The sequence below is a fragment of the Lissotriton vulgaris genome, chromosome 7 (assembly GCF_964263255.1).
Source record: "Lissotriton vulgaris chromosome 7, aLisVul1.2, whole genome shotgun sequence".
NCBI lineage: Eukaryota > Metazoa > Chordata > Amphibia > Caudata > Salamandridae > Lissotriton > Lissotriton vulgaris.
In genome coordinates this window covers 17,106,739-17,130,693 of record NC_141695.1, presented here as the reverse complement: position 1 = coordinate 17,130,693, position 23,955 = coordinate 17,106,739, and the positions used below count along the sequence as shown (strand labels likewise).

The following is a 23,955-nucleotide window of genomic DNA, read 5'->3' as shown; positions in this document are numbered from 1 at the left end:
AATTTTCAGCGGCCATCTTTTTGTGTGACGCCTGCCTCCCCGGCCGCCATCGTAGCATGGGGAGCGCGGCCGCTCGTCTACCACCCAAGAAGCCATTGTTATGCGGGGCGTGCGACGCTGCGACCGGTTACCGTTAGAAAGAAATGAAGGACTTCGACATCATATTAGATAAATGCGCCGGTTATGGGCGCTCCTGGAAACGCACGCACGTGAGTGTGGACTATCTGTGGATCAGGCTTTCCCGGGGGTATAAATGGGGGAGGGGGGGTGATAAAGATAAGAGATGAAAAGTGACTCCCGGTTCTCTTCTCCTGTGACGATCTGCTGTTCTCTTCCACCCCGCCTACATCTTTAACTCCCTGTTCTCTTCTCATGTGCTGTTCTGCTGTTCTCATCCACCCCACCTCCTTCTTTAACTCCCTGTTCTCTTCTGCTGTGCTAATCTGCGGCTCTCTTCCACCTCACCTCCTTCTCTAACTCCCTGTTCTCTTCTCTTCTCCTGTGCTGATCTGTTGCTCTCTTCCACCCCGCCTCCTTCTTTAACTCCCTGTTAACTTCTGCTGATCTGCTGCTCTCTTCCACCCACCTCCTTATCTAACTCCCTGATCTCTTCTATTTTCTCGTGCTGATCTGCTGCTCTCTTCCACCCTGCCTCCTTCTCTAACTCCCTGTTCTCTTCTCCTGTGCCAATATGCTGTTCTCTTCCTCCCCGCCTCCTTCTTTAACTCCCTGTTCTCTTCTCCTGTGCTGATCTGTTCCTCTCTTCCACCCACCTCCTTATCTAACTCCCTGTTCTCTTCTCTTTTTTCGTGCTGATCTGCTGCTCTCTTCCACCCTGCCTCCTTCTCTAACTCCCTGTTCTCTTCTCCTGTGCTGATCTGCTGCTCTCTTCCACCCGCCTCCTTCTTTAACTCCCTGTTTTCTGCTCCTGTGCTAATCAGCTGTTCTGTTCCAACCGCCTCTTTCTCTAACTCCCTGTTCTCTTCCCCTGTGCTGATCTGCTGCTCTCTTCCACCCACCTCCTTCTCCAACTCCCTGTTCACTTCTCTTCTCCAGAGCTGATCTGCTGCTCTCTTCCACCCCACCTCCTTCTTTAACTCCCTGTTCTCTTCTCCTTTGCTAATCTGCTGCTCTCTTCCACCCCACCTCCTTCTTCAACTCCCTGTTCTCTTCTCCTGTGACGATCTGCTGCTCTCACCCACCCACCTCCTTCTTTAACTCCCTGTTCTCTTCTCTCTTGCTGATCTGCTGTTCTCTTCCACCCCACCTCCTTCTCTACCTCCCTGTTCTCTACTCCTGTGTTGATCTGCTGCTCTTTTCCACCGCCTCCTTCTTTAACTCCCTGTTCTCTTCTGCTGTGCTGATCTGCTGCTCTCTTCCACATGCATCCTTCTCTAACTGCGCACACACACATACAACTACACACACACAACCGCACGAACACACACAACCACACCACACACACAATCGCACACACAACCACACACACAACCACACACACAATCACACACAACCACACACACAACCACACACACACAACCGCACATACAACCACACACACATACAACTACACATACATACAACCACACGCACAAACACACACACACAACACACACACACACACACAACCACACACATCTATCTATCGCCCTCACTCTATCTATCGCCCTAACTCTATCTGTCACCCTCACTCTATCTATCCGTCACCCTCACTCTATCTGTCTGTCGCCCTCACTCTGTCTGTCGCCCTCACTCTATCTGTCGCCTCACTCTATCTGTCGCCCTCACTCTATCTATCGCCCTCACTCTATCTATCGCCCTCACTCTATCTATCGCCCTCACTCTATCTATCTATCGCCCTCACTCTATCTATCGCCCTCACTCTCTATCTATCAATCTATCTATCTATCTATCTGCCTCGCTCTATCTATCTATCTGTCTATCTATCTATCGCCCTCACTCTACCTATCTATCGCCCTCACTCTATCGCCCTCACTCTATCTATCTATCTATCGCCCTCACTCTTTCTATCTATCTATCTATTGCCGTCACTATCTATCTATCTATCTATCTATCGCCCTCTATCTATCTATCTATCTATCTATCTATCTATCTATCTATCTATCTATCTATCTATCTGTCTATCTATCTATCGCCCTCACTCTATCACCCTCACTCTACCTATCTATCGCCCTCACTCTATCGCCCTCACTCTATCTATCTATCGCCCTCACTCTATCTATCTATCTATCTATCTATTGCTGTCACTCTATCTATCTATCTATCGCCCTCTATCTATCTATCTATCTATCTATCTATCTATCTATCTATCTATCTATCTATCTATCTATCGCCCTCATTCTATCTAGCTATCTAACTATCTATCTATCTCCCTCACTCTATCTATCTATCACCCTCACTCTATCTATCTATCGCCCTCACTCTATCTATCTATCTATCTATCTATCTATCTATCTATCTATCTATCTATCTATCTATCTATCGCCCTCACTCTATCTATCGCCCTCACTCTATCTATCTATCGCCTTCACTCTATCTGTCTATCTATCTCTCTATCGCCCTCACTCTATGTATCTATCTATCTATCTATCTATCTATCTATCTATCTATCTATCTATCTATCTATCTATCTATCTATCTATCTATCTATCTATCTATCTATCTATCTATATCTATCGCCCTCACTCTATCTATCGCCCTCACTCTATCTATCTCATTCTGTACTCCACCACCTGGTCTTCTAAAATTACAGCCCTGCCACCTTACATGCCTTCTCCAAAGGTGCCAGGATACAGGAATCCTGCAATGATCTATCATCTCCAATGTTGCCTTCAGAGGTTTCTGGGAGAGGGGATCTTTGAAGTGGATGCAATTTGTTTTTATAGCTGACCCACTCCACAGTGTCAGAAATTAGGCCAAATTAAATGCAGGGGTGCAGGTTGTCAGCTGGTTGCCATGCCTGCTTCCAGCAGGCAGGTCATAGCTGCTGAGTCCGCCAGTGGTGCCAGTCAGCAGTTATTATAGACTGATTGGCCATGCGATGGGGGTTTCAGGCCAGTGGTGGATTGGATATTTGTATAGCCGTGCTGTCCCTGTGGTCCTGTCTTTTGCTGTGCAATGCCTGTTTAGCAGAACACAGCACCACTGTTTGTAGATGGACATTTCCGAGAGTTTTCATTTCTATTACCTACAAACATAGCACCTACTTTAGTAGACTGCAAGTACAACCCCCAGAGTTTGGTTGTCCTATTGAATGGTCAAAGATCCTCTGTTCAATGGTACTCATTTTATCGACCTTAGAAGTATGAAAAGCTATGTAAACTCATGTGGAATCAAACAAGTGAACATGTGAGTATAGGAGAGCAAACACAGATCCTTGGTGTAGGCACATTAGCTCCTTGGGCCACCAGTGTAATACATAACTGTTACCATACCACATGTCCCAGTAAGATAGCGGTGTTCGGACTGTGTAGTGACACACACAGTAGAGTGTTTTACTGCTACTGCCTGTCTTCAGAGCAGCCTGTGACCGAAAAGGGGGCTCTCTGTAAGCTCACTGGCTCCTAGCAGCCACTGCAAACCATCCTGAGTGCTCGGGTGGCAGCTATATAAATATTCCATTGCCACCAGCTGAAACCGTAAAAGTCAGCAGTTCAGTATTATATTGATATAGCTCTCCCTACCAAGTGTACCTCCCTGAACCCGCGGCGCCGGTATATAGTAGTGCAGCTGACTTGCTGTGGCTGCTATTAATAAATACACTTGATGCTTTCATCGTTCTGAGCTGCCTGTGCCTCTGCCTTTAGTTTACTGTGTCTGCCTTGGCTGGCAGCTATGTGGTAAACGCTGCTCAAGCAGGAGTAGTGTTCGCCGCTGGATCTTGAAAGCGCATGCGTGCAATCACACGCATGCGCACTAAACGGCAAGAAGAGTGGGGAGCTTAAAAATACATGCAGCCAAGACATGGGGTTTCCACGCATGCGCATAATGATGCGCATGCGTGGAAACGCGGGGGTGTAAAGACAGATGGGGTGGGTCTATTGATAGTACACCGGCTGTCATGAGCACACGTCTACTGTGACTCATGACGGCCGGGAGCCGTCCTGTGCATGGATGTGGTTAAAACACATATGAAAAAAAATGAAAACCTCACAGCGTTTACAGGGTGACTCAAAAAATAAATGTAATCATAATAACAATAAACAACGAGGTCATTGGCAAATCTTCAGGACATGGGGCTTTGTGTTTTTATTTAATTAAGACACAATCTGACACACTAAAACTCTAGCCTACAGAGGTCACTGCACACTATTCACCTCCAATTCCTCTGCTGCCGGCTTCTCACAAATTTCTGAATCCACTGCATCAAGTTCTAACAGCCTCTCATGTAAGCACCACATAGATGCCGACATTTTAAGACAGGGACGTGGGACATTTAAAATAAAAAAATCAGGAGAATGAAAATCCCCCATTCACTTCTATTGTAAAAAATGCAATTTCAGGCGGGAGACAGCTCAAATAATGCCATTTTCTGCTTGAAAAATCCGTAGCCTCCCGCCTGAATCGGGTCCATTGGTATGTACGGCACCAAAGAGCTTGAAAACGTCCCAGACAAGCCGTGCATGGACGCATAAAGCCCAAGGAATAAAGTTACTCATAACAGTGCCCTTTTTTATTAGAAATGGCACCATTTGTTTTCCTTAATTTTATGTGAGTATATATATCAGTCTCCTATTCTCGTACTTGGTCGAAGCAGCTTTAGAGACTCAGCAGAGGCACCCCCCACATGGTCGCACCGCCCGAATCCCAATAAATTCAGACCACACCAGTTTGTTTTATGGAAGAATTGAGGCCGCAGTTTATTAGGCATTATCACTTACAAGCGATCCTTTACACGCCATTATTTCTGTCTGGCGACTGTGCGCTCTTACACCACCAGCTCTGCACTGTGCCCTACATTCAGTGCGGCTCTCTTTTCCAAAGTGACTTGTCCCCGTCCTTAACCACCAATGCCTCTGCACTGAGCCCTACATTCAGTGCAGCTATCATTGCCAAGGCAACCCCCCTCACTGGGACACACCTTTTCCTTTCTCTCCGGGCAAGCTTCTGCTTCCGGCCCGACCTGGTAACCTTTTACCTCCGGTTTCCACACACTCCTTGGGTAAGCGTCTGCTTTTGCATCCGGTGTCCACTCACTCCCGGGTAACCAGCCGGTTCCCACCCGGCCGGGTGACCTTTTCACTTCCGGGGCCCACACATTCCCTTCCGGTTTGGCGTTTGACCCCGCCCCCGTCCGAGTTGCGCAATTAATTGTTTACTTCCGGTTCACCTGAACACAGGGAGCTCGGGGAGCTTGCCAGTGACCCACTGGGTCCTGACTGCCCCATTTGTAGTCTGAGCCCGCTGTGCCACCTGCTTTTTGTATTCTTCTTGGATCGCTTTGTAAGTACCGCCATGCCTCGCCGGGAGCTATCGCTGCCTGCGAGGCCCCCCCCATGCCTTAACTGCGGCCCCATTCCTGCAAACTACCAACAGCCCCTTGCATACAACACTGCTAGCTTATTTTGTAGCAGGACATCCGTCCCAGTGTCAGAAAGGTACACCCCATCTGCTCTGTAATAGTGCGGCTGCCGCAAGTTAATCAGAGTGTGCCTGATAATCCCTAAGCCTGCCCCCTTTAGAAATTTGGCCAACAAGCTATGTAGCCTCTTCCTTGACAACTCCATGCCATTTTGGGAGCGCGCACCAGCCAATACCATTCTAGGAATGATCTCGGACCATACCATTTCCGTTGAGCCCATGCACTTGGCTAACTTGGTGAGATCCTTCTTTAATGTGTGAAGCAGGTCACCCCACACCATCTCTGGAAGATCATTTCCCCCTAGATGAATTACTAAAATACTCAGATCCTTCGCACCTGCGTGCAATTCCTCAATGACACCCCACAATTCTCACCAGCGCAAGTCCTCTTTTCCGAACCATTGCACCCTTGTCCGTTGAAATGGGAACGTAGCATACCACCCAAGACAGTGAGCTCTGTTGGGCGCCCTGGACACGTATGAGTGTCCGATGACCCACACTGTTTTGTATTCTGTGGATTAGAACAGAAGCACGGAAATGTTGAGTACACGTCACCCATCATCCTTTTATTATACGTAAAGCTTTCTGTACAGAATGTATATCAGATCCTCTAATTGAATCGCCTCAACCCATGTCTTTTCCAATTCATTATTTGTCTGATGTTGAGCGAATCTACACCTTAAACTTGTCTGATTCCCATCTGCCTATCTTTTTTATTCCTTTAGCGGACATGCCCTCCTGGAAGGCTGTGGTGGCTGCCCCAATGCGAAATGAATGTGTAGTGTAGGGACACCTTTGGAGCCCGGCTATTTGCACCGTTGCTGCTAACACCCTTTTAAACTGATAAAGTGTTAACGGAGTCCCATCCCTGTGACTGAGGAGGTAGCTGTTGCTGTCAGCACCTTCCCGCTCCTGCATGTACCCTGTTAAAAGTGTCACTGGGCAATACGAGCTGTGCCTCTCCATCTTGTTCAGTGTGATGCACTGTCCCCTTCCCACCTGATCTGTCTTAGATTGTCGCACCTGAAGGGAAACCTGGTGTGTGCCTATGGATATGTCCCTCACTAACATGGCCCTGCTGCTTTTATCCCCTTTTGCCCTGGCTATTAGTTCACTGATGCGAAAGGCCCCAAAAAAGGCCAGGGAAAATGTTAGCCTGAACAACTTACTCTCATATTCAGAGTAACACACCCTAGCGATGGTGTCCATTAAAATTTTTAGTGTGTTAAAATCAATTGGGGACATGTTGTCCTGCTTCTTGCCTTCCTTTTTGGCCTACCCTTTCAAGGCTGCCCTAAGCACAAAACCCTTAGTCGGATCCTCCAAACCCCTTTACTTTGAATAGTATGCCATTGCCGCGAGGTGCTCCCCCACCCATGACCTGGATTTTCCGGCCCCCTTGGCCCATACCACAAACTTTTTGACCCGCATCCCCAGTTGCTGCCCATTGTCCGGAAGCCCGGGGGCCTCCGGCGTCATGTTTCGAAAAGTGTCCACACAGCGCCGATACCGTTGTCTTGTTCCCACCGCTAAAGCCTCTTCAGCCATATTCTGTAGTTCCTTTTCTAATGCATTAGTCTCCAGTAATCCTCTTTGAAGGGAGTCATTTCTTGCCCATTAATTCTTGAACGTCTTTCAATGTTGCCTTCTCCTTTGCCAATACCTTTTTGATAGCTGCTGCAAAGTCCTGTACTTTCCCCACTGGGAGGCGTGACTCCCCTTCCTCCGAATCTAACTCTATCTCCAAGAATGTCAACTTAGTTGTGGGGCCTTCAGTTTTTTCTGCTGCTAATGGAACTCCCAAGCCCTGTGATACGACCTTGAAGGCCTCCAACGCCTGAGCACATTCGGTTGAGTCGGCCTCACCTACAAACAAAAAGTCATCCAGATAATGGAGCTTGCCACCCACTGGTTGGACTTTGTTCGTGGCCCACTCTTAAAAGGAACTAAATGCCTCAAAGTAAGCGCACGAAACCGAACAACCCATGGCATACACTTGTCATAATACAACCTATCCTTGAACTGGAACCCCAGCAAATGAAAGCTGTCTGGATGCACTGGTAACAGCCTGAAAGCTGCCTCAATATCAGCTTTTGCCATAAGGGCTCCCTTCCCCGCCTGCCTGACTAACTCGATGGCTTCGTCAAATGTTGCATAGGAGACCGTGCAAATATCCTGGCTTAGCCAGTCATTTACTGAGTTACCTTTGGGATAAGAGAGGTGGTGAATCATTCTGTATTTGCCTGCCTCCTTTTTTGGAACAATGCCTAGCGGAGAAACAATGAAGTTCCCTAACGGGGCGGAGTCAAATGGGCCCGCTATTCTTCCTAGCTGCAGCTCCTTTTGTATTTTTTTCTGCCACCACTTCTGGAAGTTCCTCCGCTGAGCGGAGGTTCTTAGATGATCTGCCCGCTAAAGGACCACTGTAAGGTATTTTGAACCCTTCCTTGAAACCCCAAAACAGGAGTTCCCTCTCCTCAATCTTTGGGTATCCATTCAAAAGTGTTGCTAGCAATTCAAAATTTATTGGGGATGGGCCTTTTGTAACCTGGCCCAGACTATGGCTGGCCCATGAAGGTGGTGCCCGCTGCAACTCTAACGAGTGTTTTGCATGCCACAGCGGGATGGTCTCCGCCACACTGGGCGCACCCATGCCGAAATCTGCATTGTACCCCCCAGGTGCAATTGCCAGCGTTGAACAGCCGGCATGTATTATCCCTTTGTTTACGTTGCAGCGGCTGTTTGAAATCGTCTGCCCCCTTTGGCCCTCGAAATGCCTACTGTTGCTCCTGTGGGGGCTGCTGCTGCCTACCCATCATCTGCCCCTGTCCTATCCCTGACCCTGAGGCATTATCCATTGTCCTCATGTAGTTTTGACTCTGCTCCCCTTGATGACCCGCTGTCATTTGCCCTGCGCCCGTTGGGAAGCCTACCGTCCTCAGTGGCTGCTGGCCCCTGCCCCGGTTGAATTGCCCATGTGCGAGCCCATCGCTGCCTTGTTGTAGCTGCCCCCCCCGCCTGCATTGTGGACGTTGGACACCCGGTGCCCGCCTGCTGGTCAGGCCCCACCTGTGTGAACTGTTACCCTACTGATCCCAATTGCTGTTGCAGCGTCTGTCCTCCACTTGCCTGATGCTGCATTGGACCTGTCCATGTATGTTGCTGCCCCCGCTACCCAGATGGGACTGTTGACACGCCCCAACTACCGCCCCTTGATCCTGGGACCCCACCATTGATCCATTGCCCGCGTATGCTACCCCCTGCTGAAACTGTACCTGTCCCATTTACTGCTGTGTGCCTCTTGCCCTTACTTGTTGACCCAACCCATATTGTGCGCTCACCAGCAAATGTGCCTGTGTATTATTAGCCTGCCAACCCTGTCCCGCCGACGTTGCGCCCCAGTGTTGTACACCATTGTCTGCGCCCGCCAAACCTATACCATAACCTGCTTTGGACTCCATCTGTTCCATCCATTCCTTAGCCTCTCTTTCATCCCACGACATTGCAGGTGACTCCTCCATGCGCTGGCGGAAGTTGAGGTCGTATTGGAGCCATCCCATGCCTCCATATCGCCTGAACCTGTCCAGGATGGCCTGGTTGTATCTATTCAACGCTGGACCCTGCTCAGGGAACTTCTCTAACATTATTGCTGCTAGCAGTGCAAAGGCGTCTAACCAGTTGTTAATGTTCTCCTTTGGCCTGATCCTCTTCCTATCCTTGCCTTCTCTGCCGGGTCCAGAAACCCGTAGCGTGTCTACCTCCCTGCGCACATGCTCCAGTAGTGTGAAAATATCAATGAACTCCCTCCTCCAAACTCTCTCTTTCACCTCCAGAGGTATGTGCCATGCTTCTGACCGTGTCTTGTTCAGCCCCCATAGCCCTACCTTCCTTGGCAGTGTTGTATTTCTGTCAATATCTTGTGATGCCCTTGACAAGGGATCTCTTCCCAGGATTGTGGAGCTACTTTTTACAGCCTGAGCCGCCCCTCTCCTTCCCGCCCCTACCTCGCCCCCCTGTTCCCTGCTCCCTCTCTCCCAGACTTGCATTGGGGAACCCTCCTGTGACCCGCCTTTTGTTGTCTCTTCATCAACCACCGCCGCCTCCCCATTCTTTTTACCAGAGGGCTTATGCTAATTATCCACCAGTTTTCTAATGACTTCTGAAAACTCACCTAAGGAACCCCTTTTCGCTGTTAATGCCCCTTGTTTACTCGACTGGTCTTTGTCCTCTACCATTTGCCTAATTGGCCCGAACGCCCGCAAACTTGCCGCAGCCTGTGCATCATCACCCATAAATGCCGTTGCTGTTATGTCCTCTGTAGGCAACCTTGCCTTTTTGGCTCCTGCGACAGCACCACCCCGCCCCCTCGCCTTCTTTTCCATACGCCGTTTTTCCCCACGTGTCGCAGCATAGGTATGGCCATTACTAGGAAAAACGTCCCCTTGTAACTCCTCTACGTCCTTGCATTGTCCAACGCCTTCTGGAGCCTGTCCTTGCATTTGCGCCATTGCCAGCTCCCAATCTTCCCAATTCTTTGCCTTTGCTATTGCTGCAAAGGTGGCCCACAGTTGTTGTTCATACTGGCCGCCGCGGTATTCCAACCCCGGGACCACCGCGCTAGGTCCAGCCTCCTCGTATGCTGCTAGTTCCAATGCACCGCAGTGAAACATTCCCTCCTCTCCCATCCTTATCAGGTGTGCCTGGAACAATCCAGTTTCTGTTGCTGACCTAAAATTGAAAAACTGTGTTAACCTTGCAAGCAGCTGTTGTTAATGCCTTTTCTGCATGCGAACTCCTTTAGCCCACTGGTGGTGCCGCCCCGACCTCAGAGGTGCCCCGGCCTTGCTGTGGTGTCCTCCGCCCCCCCTTCCCCGCGGTGTTCCATGACTTTGCCTCGCATCACCCCCTTGTCCTTTGACTCACCTTCCGTCACGTCACGACCCCTTGTGCTCGTTCCTGACCCTTTGCCCCAGTCAGTGACCTCCGCCACTACTGGCCCCACTCTGTTCGTTGCTCTGCCCTTCGCCGTCCACTGTCTTCGAACCGCGCTCACTCTATAATAGAAACCACATGTTAGTTCTGGCCATTGGACACCCATATGTATTGCTGACACTTTTTTTTGTTGTTGTCCCCAACCCTTGCGGCAGCCTCTCTGTCTGTGCCTATGACACACCCTTAACCCATTATTGTCCTTCTCCCTGCCCCCCCTGCGCCCCCCCCCCTACCCTTGCCGGCCCTGGTGGAGTCGCGCTGGGGAAGGGGGCGGGGGGGTGCTAGGAGTTCACCATTCTCCCAACTCGCCCCCCACCCCAAACCCCCGGCCTGAGCCTTGCCCGCTCTCCCCAGTGCCGGATACCACCTCCGCTCCCGTGCCCCCCCCCCCCCCCCTCCGCAATTGTCATCCCTGTTGCCCTTCCTTCTTCGTGAAGCGCTCCCCTTGTTCAGTCAAGTCTGCCCTACACAGAACTCGCCCCCACCTCCCGTGCCGTCTGTGGGCCAGCAGCCCTGGCTGCTACTCTTTCATGCGCACACACGTTGCCCCCCCAAGTACCCAACCGGTCTTTGAAGACCATCTGCGCATTCACGATACTCTGTTCTTCCTGCCCTTCTAAGAGGCCCGAGGCTCCACTCTGCCTATTACTTAAAAATACAGCCCCCCCTCGGCTGATATTAACCTGCCGAGAATTACCGAGTAATTCGCGATGACAGGCACAGCCGCTGGGAAAGTGGGAAGTGTTTCATTATTTCGGTGTATCTTTGGAAGCATTGCTATTGTCTCCACTGTGTGCTTTCTGCCAGGTGCGTCCTTGCAAAGGCAGCTTTGCGCCAGCCTACACGCCCGCACGCCCCCTTGCCGTGCTGGGAACGATCCTTTGGCGCCTTCTCCCCCTTGGTTAATGATTTTTTTTTTTTAGCCTTACCTCCAAGGCTCGCCCCCCCCTCACCCCCCCTGAGGACCCACCCACCGTGGCCCCCCCTCACTGCGCCATACCGCCCCCCCAGAATTCCTTCCCCCCCCCCCCCCCCCCCCCCCCCCCCCAGAAGACTCTCCTCTTTTATTCATTCTTGGCGCCCCGCCGCCCCCGGGCAAAGCCCGCGCCACACCAACACGCACATACAATTAATTAATGGCTTGCAATCCCCCCCCCCCCATGTGCTTGGCTGGGGTGAGGTGAGCATGGCAGGGAGGAAGGGTGGGGGGGGGGGTCCTGCGCCCAGCCGGGGTGGTCCGAGGTCTAAGAGGTGGGGGTGTTTAGCAATGGACATGTGATTGGCACCTGCAGCTCGCTCCATCCACCCGCAGCAGGGGTGGGTGATCTGGGCAGGTCCTGGCGGTGCAGTGGGCTCTAGCGCAGGGCGCCTAGAAGCGGGGCTGGTGCAGGCGCTGCAGCGCGCTAAGTGTGCGGAGGACATCACTTAGAATAATTCCTGCGTGTGTCGCTCGTGTCTGTACTTTAAAGTTTGTGTTGTTTCTTTGGCTCTAGTTCCCCTCTAGTTGTTATCCCCCCCCCCCCCCCCGCTCCGGTTCTTTTTCACAGTGTTTATCCCCCCCCCCCCCCTGTCCGACTGGCGGTAATTCTAAACCGAGATTCCCTATAAAGTGATTTCTCCGGCTGCCTTTCCACTATCTCTTCCCGTGGCCTTGAAGGGGACGTTCTCGCGCATCCAATACTCCCTCCGCATCTCCTCTCTATCCCTGAAATGATAACGCTGCGCCTGCAAACATACTGCAGGACCCAGTGAGTGATACTAGTCCAGGTGTGAAATCGAGGCAGCAGACCTCCGCATCACACGCCTGTCCCTCCCGACCCCCTTAAACAGCCCTTTTTGGGTTTTCGTATTTCTGTCTCGTGTTAGCCCCCACCCCACCGTGGCTCGCACCTCTGCCATTAAAAACAATAAGCACATGTGTCGGCATTCTCTGTTGCGTTGTTTCTTTTGACGTCATTTGAATTAAAAAGAATCGAATCGAGCAAACTTTTGAAATAGGTAGAATGCGGCTGCAGCGCGGAGGACGATGGACGCGCCTAGATGCAAATGTTTCCACCTTTATTCATGTGAAATGTAAACAAGTTATGCATCGAAATATGAACCTAACTTTACACCAGATGTAAAAGTGTGCACTAATCGGGTCAGGGTGCCGTTTAATGTCCTCATGTGCTCCTTTCATACATGCGGGTCCCCCAGTAAGCGGCGTTCGGCTGCCATGGCTTGTTATTCTGAGTCGGGTGCTAAAAGGGGGTGGGGGGGGGCTGGCCACTAGTTTGGGGGGTGGGGGGGCAGTGTACAGAGACCCTAGGGTACAGGGAGTTGTATTGACGCGAACGATGGTGGCCCAGAGGCTAAGGAATGACAATGGCTCAGCATTTCAACCCAGTCTCCTCCTATTATCCCACTCGTTACCCCACAGCATGGGTCAGACGAGCCTTCCTCTTGTGTTAACACGGCTCGTATTACGAGGAGTAGCCCCTGAACTTTTAAGACCAGAACCCCGGGGCCCCCTGGGGTCGGAGTGTCTCTCACAGACAGTGACTCGCTGACGTTGGCAACCCCCCCCCCCCTACCTAATGCTTCAAAGCGCATTGAAACCCAAAACATTCAACTCTTAAACACCAAAACCAACTGAGCATCCGCAGCGATACTGTACCCAAAGAAAACACGAAAGCACAGACGGCAGCCCGCGCATCAGCTGTGTCGAGCAGCACGCGCCGAACACCATCCCACCGTGAAGGGTATCGAGTGAACTGCCTGTCGTGTGTACTTTATTAGTTCGGAGGGAGTTTCGTTCAATTTGCCCAAAGTCGTCATATTCCCCCTCAACACCTCCACGTTACACACCGGGGGCCTTATTTATGAAGGGCTTGCGCCACCGGTGCGTCACTTTTTTCCATTTTAAAAGTGACGCACCGGCGGCGCAGGACCTTCGTAAATAAGGCCCAGGGTGCGCACGTCCCCTTCCTACCTTTCCTTTCCTGCTAAATCCGAGTGATACTTTGGCCCCAGTCCTCGCTTGTGAGTGGATCGAGACCCTAGTAATGACCCTTGGTTCGGCCCCCCCACTCCCCAGGGGGAGGGGGACAGTGGCTGGACGGGGGTCTCAGTGGAGGCCACAGAGGGTGGAAGTAATATGCCCCTTGGTTCGGCCCCCCCACTCCCCAGTGGGAGGGGGACCGTGGCTGGACCGGGGGTCTCAGTGGAGGCCACAGAGGGTGGAAGTAATATGCCCCTTGGTTCGGCCCCCCGACTCCCCAGGGGGAGGGGGACCGTGGCTGGACCGGGGGTCTCAGTGGAGGCCACAGAGGGTGGAAGTAATATGCCCCTTGGTTCGGCCCCCCCACTCCCCAGTGGGAGGGGGACCGTGGCTGGACCGGGGGTCTCAGTGGAGGCCACAGAGGGTGGAAGTAATATGCCCCTTGGTTCGGCCCCCCGACTCCCCAGGGGGAGGGGGACCGTGGCTGGACCGGGGGTCTCAGTGGAGGCCACAGAGGGTGGAAGTAATATGTCCCTTGGTTCGGCCCCCCCACTCCCCAGTGGGAGGGGGACCGTGGCTGGACCGGGGGTCTCAGTGGAGGCCACCCCCGGGGGCAGAACCCGAGCACCAATGATTGGCGGGAGATAAGGGGAGCAAAGGCAGGAAAGAGACAGAGCGGCCCACCAAGCATTGGGGCCGGGCCAGCTCAGCCATAAATTTAAGGTCGGAATGTGGTGGGGGATAGGGGCTATTTAAGGGGGGGCACCGGGCTCAAGGCCCTCTTTCTCCGGGGAATCTTGGCAGGAGAAGAGGTGCGGCGTCGACAGAGTGCGAGGTGAGGTGGGGGGAGGGAGGGATCTGGGGTGGGCCTGCAGTGTAGTGTGTACAGAGGAGAATGTGTGGGTAGCAAGGGTGGGGGGCGGTGCGGGGGCTGGGGGCGCAGATGAACAAGGGGGGGAAGGGATGCCATGAGAGAGTCTGCAATATTGTGAAATGGAAGGAGGGGTGGGAGTAGCAAGTTAAAGACTCCCGCAATATTAACAAGCGATGGATGGGGGAAGGGGACTTCTGTGGAAGTGGGGGGCGGGGGGGGCGCTGGGGTCCGTGGTGCGGGCTTTAATGGCACGTGACGGTGGGGTGAGGCTCCTACAGCGGAGGGCGAGGCGGCGTGTAGGGGAAGGGTGTCAAGGTGCCCAGGCACCAACAATAGCAGAGGGGGGGGGCGAGCACGAAGTCCTGGGGAGGGGGGGCCCACGGGAGGACTCGAGCGCAAGGTTAGAATAAGGAAGGGCATGGAGGGAGGGGGGGCCAGGAGTAGAGGGTGTGCTCTTCCATGGGGGGGCTGAAGGATATTCAAGGATGTCAAGGATTGGGGATGTGAGCCAGCATAAGTGTGTAAAAGTGTACCCCCCCCCCCCCCCCTCAGGCGGCGGGTAGAAGGAGGTCGGAGTGGGAGGGCTGGATGCTGGTTTAAAGGTGACTGAGATGGGGGCGGGTAGTAGATGCCTCTTAGTGTCATGGGGCTGAGGATCGAAGTTGGCGTATCAAGAGGGGGGGCTGGTTCTGGGCACTGGGGGCTCTGTTTTTGAGGGAAGGCGCAGCCTCCGGGCGTCAAGCGGATGAGTAGGAATAGCAGAGGGAACTGTCACTGTTCTGTCCGGCGGTATGAAGGTGGAGAAATAAAAATAGGTTTAAGTTAAAAGTCGAATAAGTACCAACGCATAAAGGGCGGCACCAAGCGGAACTCACATACAGGCTTTTCATTGGCGATAAACTGCCCCCCAGCGAACTCACTCTGTGACCTTCTCGAGGCTGAAAGGCTAAGTCGCAGTACGTTGATTTGCCTTCATTTACAGCGCTTAGAGGATGGGGGGAGGTTGGGGGAGGGTGGGTAAGGAAGGTGCGGAGGGACGATGGGAGGCGCAAGAACGGACATACAAGGAGGGCGGAAAAGGGCGCCAAGAGAGGAGGCATAATGGGGGTCGGATGGCAGGGCAAAGGAGGGATGAAGAGGGTTTGGGGTCGTCCAGGAGAAAGACAGTGGTGAGATAGGGTTATGGGCGCGGGCGAGAGACGTGCAGTGAAGTGTCATTCGGAGAATAGGCCTCCAATGCGAAGGGAGTGGAATTAAGAGGAGCTAAACATGTGTCGCATCAGCAGTTGTGTGATTGGCGCTCGTGGCGAATAGGCACTAAAGGTATATGGCAGGAATGAGGCATAGATGGGGTAGCACGGAACTTGGTGGCCTTTGGGGGGTCCTAGCAGAATGAACGGAATAAGTTTCACCTCGCCATGAAGGGATAACACGAAGTTGAACTATGGAGGCTTAGAATGTCCGGCGCGGTCCCAGTGAAATTCAGGCGGGTTTGGGCTGAGGGGGGGGGGGGGGGGGAGGGTGCGAGAGGAACAGGGGGCGGGGGCCGGTAGGGGTCGGGACGGGGCGGCCAGGGAAGACACAGCGTAGGGGTTAGTGACAGGAGACAGGGAATGAGGGTAAGGGCTGGTGAATTGGGGGGGGGGGGGGGCGCTCCACCAGGCATGGCAGGGAGCGGTAGATAAGGGGAGTGGGGGGGGGGGCGGAGGGATGCAGGGAGCCCTGGAAGTGGCGGCAAGGAGTTGGGAAACCTCCTCTCACCCCCTCCCACCCACCCCCCCCATAGTCGAATAAGGAGGCAAGTGTCAGCAGAAACACAGATCGGCAGTTGTAGTGAAGGGAGTGTGTAACGCGGATGTGCGGGGGGGGGGGGGGGGGGGGGGGGGGGAATGACGACTTTGTGCAAATTGAACTCCTTCCGAGTTAATAAAGTACATAACGTTCATATGTGGGATGGTGTTCGACGCAACTGATACGCGGGCTGCCGTTGTATCTCGTGTTTTTCTTTGGTTACAGTATTGCTGCAGATGCGCAGTAACATTGGTTCTGGTGTTTAAGAGTCAATGTTTGGGTTTCAAGGCGCTTTGTAGCATTAGGTACGGTTCATGCATTCTAATGTTAGAATGTTATTCACCATGTTATTCATAGATGAATAAATGAAGGTGTGATGAGAAGTGCGCATTCGTCGGCGGGGGGAGGGGGGGGGGGAGCTGGGCAGCTCTCGAAGCAGTGGGGGCTCTGTTTTCGAAGGGGGGCCTCGGGAGATGACGAAAGGTGGAGGGGCGCAGTGCGGGCGGCGGCAGGGTCCCGGACTGCGGGGGTCGAAGGAAAGATATGCGGGAGGGCTGTCGTCGGCGGGGGGGGGGGGGGGGGGGAGCTGGGCAGCTCTCGAAGCAGTGGGGGCTCTGTTTTCGAAGGGGGGCCTCGGGAGATGACGAAAGGTGGAGGGGCGCAGTGCGGGCGTCGACAGGGTCCCGGACTGCGGGGGTCGAAGGAAAGATATGCGGGAGGGCTGATGGACGAAAGTCAGGGGTTATTGGATTGTGCATTTTGTGTGGCGCGGACTTTGCCCGGGGTGTCAGGGCGCTTCACGAAAGGGGGCAGGGGTGAAATATAGCGAGGAACATTGCAAAAGAGCGGATTGCGAAGGCACACGTTACGTTACAAAAGGTGGTGGTGACAATTGCGAGCAAGAAAAATACATGAGGCTGCGGGGCGAGCGCAATAAGCGAAAGTTGAACTCGAAAGCATTGGTCCCAGGAAGGGGGGGGGGGCACAGATCGGCAGTTGAAGTGAACACAAGAGGGGGCAGAGAGAAGATGGCATGGCACACCGCTGGCGGCATCAACGCCCCACTGCCCCCCTAGGGTCCTCTGCGGACACCAGTGAGGGTGGGGGCCCTGGGGGGAGAGCTGCCTGGTCCGATCGTAGGAATGGGCTGGAGCGGGCGGCGGGCAGCACCTGGGTTACAGGCCGCGGCTCCGGGCATCCGCGGGATAAAGGAATGGACAAGGGGTGACGGGCGTCGGCGCGGGCCCTTCATTCCTCCTGGCTAGATTGGGATGGGCTTCAGTGCTGGGGGCGCTGGGGGGGGGGGGGGGGGGGTCAATGCGGGGTCCGGCGCTGTCGCAACGCCTTCTTTGGGCCACTGTCAGTGCGCGTTGATGCATAATTGTTGTACGTTTCTGTGAGGTTTCAACGGCGACAGAGGGGAGGAGGGGGATCAAAGGGAGGGTAGGTGCGAAGTCGTGGATAGGGGCGTACACGTGAAGGCCTGGACGCGCCAATAAGAGCTTGAGAAGGGGGGGGGGGGGCGGATTCGAGTTGTGGGCGAGCTGGTCGGTTTGGAGGATGCGGGGATGGCGAGGCGCGGGAGCACAGGGGCGGAGTTTCAAGGCGAAGGGACGTGCAGTTTTATTTATGTCATTGGCGCGTTTTATATAGTGCAGACTTTACCCAAAGGTGTGAGTGCTTCACAGATAAGGTTAATAGTGTGGCTTGTGGCGTTTTTGGATGAGGAAGTCTCTGCAGAAGTGCGCCAAGGAAGACAACATTAAGAAAACAAGCATTGGAAATGCAATAGGGCTCGCATTAGGAAAGTTTGAGCTATTGGTCTTATAAATGAATTTTTTTTTATTTATGTGTTATTTTTTAAACTAGCTAAATTAATAGCTTTGTCATTTACAATGCCAATAGTTATAACTTTCGCAAACACCTATAGCATTTGTAATGCAACATGTTTTGTATTTACGTGACTTAGATGTATTGATATTACAAATAACAATGCTTTTAATTTTTGTAAATAATTAATACTTAAATAAGTTATTTAATTTGTAATGGCAATAGCTTAAACTTTTGTAAATAACTTTTGTCAAGATTATGTTCAGTGTTTTATATTGTGACAAAAATCCAAGAACAGAAGTGAAATATTAACATCTTTTTGTGATTTGTAATAAAGCATGAAAGCTTGAAAACGCTTGAAACATTGAAAGAACATATTTGAACCAGTGATGCTGTGGTTGGGATGAGTGATGCTGTGGTTATGCTGAGTGATGCTGTGGTTGCGCTGAGTGATGCTGTGGTTGCGCTGAGTGATGCTGTGGTTGCGCTGAGTGATGCTGTTGTTGCGCTGAGTGATGCTGTGGTTGCGCTGAGCGATGCTGTGGATTCGCTGAGTGGTGTGTGCATCGGTGGAGCTTAGTGGGTGCATTGGTGGAGCTGTGTGGTGGGTGCATTGGTGGAGCCTAGTTGGAGCATCGGTGGAGCTGTGTGGTGGATGCTTCGGTGGAGCTGTGTGGTGGGTGCCTCGGCAGAGCTGTGTGGTGGGTGCATCGGTGGAGCTGTGTGGTGGGTGCCTCGGTGGAGCTGTGTGTTGGGTGCATCGGTGGAGCTGTGTGTTGGGTGCATCGGTGGAGCTGTGTCGGTGGAGCTGTGTGGTGGGTGCATCGTGGAGCTGGGTGGTGGGTGCATCGGTGGAGCTGTGTCGGTGGAGCTGTGTGGTGGCTGCATCGGTGGAGCTGTGTGGTGGTTGCATCGGTGGAGCTGTGTGGTGGGTGCATCGGTTGAGCTGTGTGGTGGGTGCATCGGTGGAGCTGTGTGGTGGGTCGTTCGGTGGAGCTGTGTAGTGGGTGCATCTGTGGAGCTTTGTGGTGGGTGCCTCTGTAGAGCTGTGTGGTGGGTGCATCGTGGAGCTGTGTGGTGGGTGGCTTGGTGGAGCTGTATGGTGGGTGGCTCGGTGGAGCTGTGTGTTGGGTGCATCGGTGGAGCTGTGTCGGTGGAGCTGTGTGGTGGGTGCATCGTGGAGCTGGGTGGTGGGTGCATTGGTGGAGCTGTGTCGGTGGAGCTGTGTGGTGGCTGCATCGGTGGAGCTGTGTGGTGGTTGCATCGGTGGAGCTGTGTCGTGGGTGCATCGGTGGAGCTGTGTGGTGGGTCGTTCGGTGGAGCTGTGTAGTGGGTGCATCTGTGGAGCTTTGTGGTGGGTGCCTCTGTAGAACTGTGTGGTGGGTGCATCGTGGAGCTGTGTGGTGGGTGGCTTGGTAGAGCTGTATGGTGGGTGGCTCGGTGGAGCTGTGTGTTGGGTGCATTGGTGGAGCTGTGTCGGTGGAGCTGTGTGGTGGGTGCATCGGTGGAGCTGTGTCGGTGGAGCTGTGTGGTGGCTGCATCGGTGGAGCTGTGTGGTGGGTGCATCGGTGGAGCTGTGTGGTGGGTGCATCGGTGGAGCTGTGTGGTGGGTGCATCGGTGGAGCTGTGTAGGTGGGTGCATCAGTGGAGCTGTGTGGTGGGTGCATCGGTGGAGCTGTGTAGGTGGAGCTGTGTGGTGGGTGCATCAGTGGAGCTGTGTGGTGGGTGCATTGGTGGGCGCATCGGGGGAGCTGTGTCGGTGGAGATGTGTGGTGGCTGCATGTGTGGAGCTGTGTGGTGGGTGCATCAATGGAGCTGTGTGGTGGGTGCATCGGAGGAGCTGTGTAGGTGGAGCTGTGTGGTGGGTGCATCGGTGGAGCTGTGTGGTGGGTGCATTGGTGGAGCTGGGTTGTGGGTGCATCGGTGGAGCTGTGTCGGTGGAGCTGTGTGGTGGCTGCATGGGTGTAGCTGTGTGGTGGGTACATTGGTGAAGCTGTGTGGTGGGTGCATCGGTGGAGCTTAGTGGGTGCATTAGTGGAGCTGTGTGGTTGGTGCATCGGTGGAGCTGTGTGGTTGGTGCATCGGTGGAGCTGTGTGGTGGGTGCATCGGTGGAGCTGTGTAGGTGGAGCTGTGTGGTGGGTGCATCTGTAGAGCTGTGTGTGGGTGCCTCGGTGGAGCTGTGTGGTGGGTGCATAGGTGGAGCTGTGTGGTGGGTGGCTCGGTGGAGCTGTGTGTTGGGTGCATCGGTGGAGCTGTGTCGGTGGAGCTGTGTGGTGGGTGCATCGTGGAGCTGGGTGGTGGGTGCATCAGTGGAGCTGTGTCGGTGGAGCTGTGTGGTGGCTGCATCGGTGGAGCTGTGTGGTGGTTGCATCGGTGGAGCTGTGTGGTGGGTGCATCGGTGGAGCTGTGTGGTGGGTGCATCGGTGGAGCTGTGTGGTGGGTCGTTCGGTGGAGCTGTGTAGTGGGTGCATCTGTGGAGCTTTGTGGTGGGTCCCTCTGTAGAGCTGTGTGGTGGGTGCATCGTGGAGCTGTGTGGTGGGTGGCTTGGTGGAGCTTTATGGTGGGTGGCTCGGTGGAGCTGTGTGTTGTGTGAATCGGTGGAGCTGTGTCGGTGGAGCTGTGTGGTGGGTGCATCGGTGGAGCTGTGTCGGTGGAGCTGTGTGGTGGGTGCATCGGTGGAGCTGTGTGGTGGGTGCATCGGTGGAGCTGTGTGGTGGGTGCATCGGTGGAGCTGTGTGGTGGGTGCATCGGTGGAGCTGTGTGGTGGGTCGTTCGGTGGAGCTGTGTGGTGGGTGCATCGGTGGAGCTGTGTGGTGGGTGCATCGGTGGAGCTGGGTGCATCTGTGGAGCTGTGTGGTGGGTGCCTTGGTGGAGCTGTGTGTTGGGTGCATCGGTGGAGCTGTGTCGGTGGAGCTGTGTGGTGGGTGCATCGTGGAGCTGGGTGGTGGGTGCATCGGTGGAGCTGTGTCGGTGGAGCTGTGTGGTGGGTGCCTCGGCGGAGCTGTGTGGTGGGTGCATCAGCGGAGCTGTGTGGTGGGTGCATCGGTGGAGCTGTGTGGTGGGTGGCTTGGTGGAGCTTTATGGTGGGTGGCTCGGTGGAGCTGTGTGTTGGGTGAATCGGTGGAGCTGTGTCGGTGGAGCTGTGTGGTGGGTGCATCGGTGGAGCTGTGTCGGTGGAGCTGTGTGGTGGCTGCATCGGTGGAGCTGTGTGGTGGGTGCATCGGTGGAGCTGTGTGGTGGGTGCATCGGTGGAGCTGTGTGGTGGGTGCATCGGTGGAGCTGTGTGGTGGGTCGTTCGGTGGAGCTGTGTGGTGGGTCGTTCGGTGGAACTGTGTGGTGGGTGCATCGGTGGAGCTGTGTAGGTGGGTGCATCAGTGGAGCTGTGTGGTGGGTGCATCGGTGGAGCTGTGTAGGTGGAGCTGTGTGGTGGGTGCATCAGTGGAGCTGTGTGGTGGGTGCATTGGTGGTGGTGGGTGCATCGGGGGAGCTGTGTCGCTGGAGATGTGTGGTGGCTGCATGTGTGGAGCTGTGTGGTGGGTGCATCAATGGAGCTGTGTGGTGGGTGCATCGGAGGAGCTGTGTAGGTGGAGCTGTGTGGTGGGTGCATCGGTGGAGCTGTGTGGTGGGTGCATTGGTGGAGCTGAGTGGTGGGTCGTTCGGTGGAGCTGTGTGGTGGGTGCCTTGGTGGAGCTGTGGGGTGGGTGCCTTGGTGGAGCTGTGTGGTGGGTGCATATGTGGAGCTGTGTGGTGGGTGCATCTGTGGAGCTTTGTGGTGGGTGCCTCGGTAGAGCTGTGTGGTGGGTGCCTCGGTAGAGCTGTGTGGTGGGTGGCTTGGTGGAGCTGTATGGTGGGTGGCTCAGTGGAGCTGTGTGTTGGGTGCATCGGTGGAGCTGTGTTGGTGGAGCTGTGTGGTGGGTGCATCGTGGAGCTGGGTGGTGGGTGCATCGGTGGAGCTGTGTCGGTGGAGCTGTGTGGTGGCTGCATTGGTGGAGCTGTGTGGTGGTTGCATCGGTGGAGCTGTGTGGTGGGTGCATCGGTGGAGCTGTGTGGTGGGTGCATCGGTGGAGCTGTGTGGTGGGTCGTTCGGTGGAGCTGTGTGGTGGGTGCATCTGTGGAGCTTTGTGGTGGGTGCCTCTGTAGAGCTGTGTGGTGGGTGCATCGTGGAGCTGTGTGGTGGGTGGCTTGGTGGAGCTGTATGGTGGGTGGCTCGATGGAGCTGTGTGTTGGGTGCATCGGTGGAGCTGTGTCGGTGGAGCTGTGTGGTGGGTGCATCGTGGAGCTGGGTGGTAGGTGCATCGGTGGAGCTGTGTCGGTGGAGCTGTGTGGTGGGTGCATCGGAGGAGCTGTGTGGTGGGTCGTTCGGTGGAGCTGTGTAGTGGGTGCATCTGTGGAGCTTTGTGGTGGTTGCCTCTGTAGAGCTGTGTGGTGGGTGCACCGTGGAGCTGTGTGGTGGGTGGCTTGGTGGAGCTGTATAGTGGGTGGCTGGGTGGAGCTGTGTGTTGGGTGCATCAGTGGAGCTGTGTCGGTGGAGCTGTGTGGTGGGTGCATCAGTGGAGCTGTGTCGGTGGAGCTGTGTGGTGGGTGCATCGGTGGAGCTGTGTGGTGGGTCCTTCGGTGGAGCTGTGTGGTGGGTGCATCGGTGGAGCTGTGTGGTGGGTACATCGGTGGAGCTGTGTAGGTGGGTGCATTAGTGGAGCTGTGTGGTGGGTGCATCGGTGGAGCTGTGTAGGTGGAGCTGTGTGGTGGGTGCATCAGTGGAGCTGTGTGGTGGGTGCATTGGTGGTGGTGGGTGCATCGGGGGAGCTGTGTCGGTGGAGATGTGTGGTGGCTGCATGTGTGGATCTGTGTGGTGGGTGCATCAATGGAGCTGTGTGGTGGGTGCATTGGTGGAGCTGGGTTGTGGGTGCATCGGTGGAGCTGTGTCGGTGGAGCTGTGTGGTGGCTGCATGGGTGTAGCTGTGTGGTGGGTACATTGGTGAAGCTGTGTGGTGGGTGCATCGGTGGAGCTTAGTGGGTGCATTGGTGGAGCTGTGTGGTTGGTGCATCGCTGGAGCTGTGGGGTTGGTGCATCGGTGGAGCTGTGTGGTGGGTGCATCGGTGGAGCTGTGTAGGTGGAGCTGTGTGGTGGGTGCATCTGTAGAACTGTGTGGGGGTGCCGCGGTGGAGCTGTGTGGTGGGTGCATAGGTGGAGCTGTGTGGCTCGGTGGAGCTGTGTGTTGGGTGCATCGGTGGAGCTGTGTGGTGGGTGCATCGGTGGAGCTGTGTGGTGGGTCGTTCGGTGGAGCTGTGTAGTGGGTGCATCTGTGGAGCTTTGTGGTGGGTGCCTCTGTAGAGCTGTGTGGTGGGTGCATCGTGGAGCTGTGTGGTGGGTGGCTTGGTGGAGCTGTATGGTGGGTGGCTCGGTGGAGCTGTGTGTTGGGTGCATCAGTGGAGCTGTGTCGGTGGAGCTGTGTGGTGGGTGCATCGGTGGAGCTGTGTCGGTGGAGCTGTGTGGTGGCTGCATCGGTGGAGCTGTGTGGTGGGTGCATCGGTGGAGCTGTGTGGTGGGTGCATCGGTGGAGCTGTGTGGTGGGTGCATCGGTGGAGCTGTGTGGTGGGTCGTTCGGTGGAGCTGTGTGGTGGGTGCATCGGTGGAGCGTTGTGGTGGGTGCATTGGTGGAGCTGTGTAGGTGGGTGCATCAGTGGAGCTGTGTGGTGGGTGCATCGGTGGAGCTGTGTAGGTGGAGCTGTGTGGTGGGTGCATCAGTGGAGCTGTGTGGTGGGTGCATTGATGGTGGTGGGTGCATCGGGGGAGCTGTGTCGGTGGAGATGTGTGGTGGCTGCATGTGTGGAGCTGTGTGGTGGGTGCATCAATGGAGCTGTGGGGTGGGTGCATCGGAGGAGCTG

At 54.7% G+C, this 23,955-nt stretch overlaps 1 pseudogene; it reads right to left on the bottom strand.

Moving 5' to 3' along the window:
* Positions 1-6,273: 6,273 nt before the first annotated feature.
* LOC147700531 (uncharacterized) lies at positions 6,274-9,245 on the bottom strand (annotated as a pseudogene).
* Between the last annotated feature and the right edge of the window lie 14,710 nt (positions 9,246-23,955).